Genomic DNA, 3,117 nt, shown 5'->3' with positions numbered 1-3,117 from the left:
GACTGAAGGTATTCGCATGGATCCTGACAAGGTTACGGCTGTGGTGGATTGGCCAAGCCCAGATTCCCGTAAGGCCCTACAGAGGTTTCTGGGATTCGCCAATTTCTACCGGCGTTTCGTTCGCAACTTTAGCCAGATAGTCGCTCCTCTTACCGCCTTAACCTCCCCCAGAGTGACGTTCAGGTGGTCCGATACAGCCGAGGCTGCATTCGCCAAACTCAAGAGCCGCTTTGTTTCGGCTCCCATCCTCATAGCTCCCGATCCCTCGCGTCAGTTCGTGGTGGAGGTGGACGCTTCAGAGGTGGGGGTAGGTGCGGTACTTTCCCAACGTTCCTCTTCTGACGACAAGATGCACCCTTGCGCGTTCCTTTCCCATCGGTTATCACCTGCGGAACGCAACTACGACATTGGCAACAGAGAGTTGTTGGCAGTGAAGTTAGCACTGGAGGAGTGGCGCCATTGGTTAGAGGGTTCGGGGGTACCTTTTATAGTTTGGACCGATCACAAAAATTTGGAATATATCAGAACCGCCAAGCGACTCAACTCCAGGCAGGCGCGGTGGGCACTCTTTTTCGGACGTTTTGACTTCTCTCTCTCGTATCGCCCGGGTTCCAAGAATGTCAAACCCAATTCCCTTTCTCGCATTTTTGACCATTCCGAACGCCCATCCACTCCCGAGTGCATCCTACCCGGGACCCTAGTGGTCTCCACACTCACATGGGAGGTTGAATCGAGGGTCAAAACGGCCTTAGAAGGGGTAACGCCTCCGTCCGGTTGCCCGCCTAATCGGTTGTTTGTGCCGGAGGGGTGTCGGTCCGATGTTATTCGGTGGGGGCACTGCTCCAACGTAACGTGTCATCCAGGAGTTAGCCGCACTAGCTTTTTGGTTAAGCAACGCTTTTGGTGGCCACTGATGGCTCGTGACATTCACAGTTTTGTCTTGGCTTGCTCGGTTTGTGCCACTGGGAAGACTTCTAATCGACCCCCAGATGGGTTACTCCAACCGCTGTCGGTCCCTTCGAGACCCTGGTCCCACATCGCGCTAGATTTTGTTACCGCCCTCCCGCCCTCCCAGGGCAAGACGGTTGTTTTGACCGTGATGGACCGGTTCTCGAAGGCGGCTCATTTTATTCCCTTGCCTAAATTACCATCTGCCAAGGAGACAGCGGTAACTGTCGTGGATCACGTCTTTCGCTTACATGGCCTGCTGATGGACGTAGTTTCTGACAGGGGGCCCCAATTTGTGTCCAAGTTTTGGCAAGAGTTTTGTAGGTTACTGGGAGCGAGTGTCAGCCTGTCTTCAGGGTTTCATCCCCAGAGCAACGGTCAAACGGAGAAGGCCAACCAAGATTTGGAGAGAATGTTGCGATGTTTGGTTTCTAAGAATCCCTCTTCCTGGAGTCAACAACTCTCTATGGTTGAGTACGCTCACAATTCGTTGCCAGTGGCAGCCACGGGTCTCTCTCCGTTTGAGTGTAGTTTAGGTTACCAGCCACCTATCTTTCCCAGTACGGAGTCCGAGGTCACTGTTCCCTCCGCTCACGCTTTCATCCAGAGGTGCCGTCACGCATGGAGCAGAGCCCGTGAGACTCTTCTCTGGGTGGGGGCGCGCACCAAGGCTAAGGCCGATCGCCACCGGTCGAAGCCTCCGGTATACATCGTTGGCCAAAGAGTGTGGCTTTCTACTAAGAACATTCCACTCCGATCCGTTTCGAACAAGCTTGCCCCCAAATTTATTGACCCGTTCAAAGTCACCAGGATCATTAGTCCGGTGGCGGTCCGGCTCAAGCTTCCTCCGGCGTATAGGAGAATTCATCCTACCTTTCATGTGTCTAAAATAAAACCTGTGTTTTAGGCATGCATTAACCTGCCGGTCCCGGTTCCTCCGCCGCCACGACTTGTTGACGGGGAACCCACCTTTTCTGTCAATCGTATTTTGGACTCTAGAAGGAGGGGACGCGGATTCCAGTACCTGGTGGACTGGGAGGGTTACGGCCCGGAGGAGAGAAGTTGGGTGCCTGCTAGGGACATTCTGGATCACTCCCTTATCGATGATTTCAATCGACAGGTAAATTCGCCTGGGAACGCCAAGAGGCGTTCCTGGGGGGTGGGTATTGTCACGGTTCATGAATCCACTGCCTCCCTCTCTCTCTCTCTCTCTCTCTCTCTCCCCGTGTTTGTGTGGGCGTGGTTCCCAATCTCGGCCTGATTGTCTGCGCCAGCTGGAACCACTTATCTTCCCTTTATATGTTCTGTAACCAGTGTTTCTTGTTGTCAGATCGTTGTTTCTTCCCTGAGGTTGTGTCGTGTGTCCGTGCTCTTCTCTCGCCGCCCTTGTGTGGATTATCTGCTGTGCTCCTTCCTACCCATCCGGACACACTCCCCTGGTTTTCTCAGTACGCTATCATCGGAAGATGCGTCCGAGTCCCTGGGTCGGATTCCGTCTGAGTACAGTCTGTCTGTCCTGTTGCTGCTGTAAACTGTATTCATTAAACCATCGTTGCTTGCATCTTGCATCCGCCTCTGTATTGTCACAGTGCTTAACGGTTGGGATGGTGTTCTTTGTTTTGCAAGCCTCCCCTTTTTCCTCCAAACATAATGATGGTCATAATGGCCAAACAGTTATATTTTTGTTTCATCAGACCGGAGGACATTTTTCCAAAAAGTACGATCGAGGAAATAGGACTCGTTTTACTGTATGGCGGCTGAGTGGTCCCATGGTGTTTATACTTGTGAACTATTGTTTGTACAGATGAACGTGGTACCTTCAGGCATTTAGAATGGGTGGGGTATAACACGGGGAGAAAGGGTGGGGACTAATAACATTTGGTTTGATTTGATACACCATTTTATGAAAAAGCAGAATAATCTGTGCACTCTCAGATAGCAATAAGAATTTATATGTTATGCACCACTTTATGTTTCTGTAGAAATGCAAAAACCTGAATTTAGGAAGGGTTAGCTAACATGGTAAGTAGCTCAAAAGTAGTTCAAAAGTAGTAAGTAGTTGGAAAGTGGGAAAAATTGTCAGTGATGTGATTCAAACACGCAACCTTTGGGTTGCTATATGGTAGTGTTATACGCCCACGTATCCTCCTCGTGTTATACCCCACCCAT

At 50.9% G+C, this 3,117-nt stretch overlaps 1 long non-coding RNA gene across 1 annotated transcript; it reads left to right on the top strand.

Moving 5' to 3' along the window:
* The first annotated feature begins 1,875 nt into the window (after positions 1-1,875).
* Positions 1,876-2,508, top strand: LOC135558829 (uncharacterized). Its single transcript, XR_010458403.1, has 2 exons — positions 1,876-2,068; positions 2,279-2,508. It is a non-coding gene; the product is annotated as an uncharacterized LOC135558829 (long non-coding RNA).
* Positions 2,509-3,117: the final 609 nt, after the last annotated feature.

The sequence above is a fragment of the Oncorhynchus masou genome, chromosome 17 (assembly GCF_036934945.1).
Source record: "Oncorhynchus masou masou isolate Uvic2021 chromosome 17, UVic_Omas_1.1, whole genome shotgun sequence".
Lineage (NCBI taxonomy): Eukaryota > Metazoa > Chordata > Actinopteri > Salmoniformes > Salmonidae > Oncorhynchus > Oncorhynchus masou.
The sequence above is the reverse complement of the archived record's forward strand: the minus strand, read 5'-3'. Positions and strand labels throughout refer to the sequence as shown.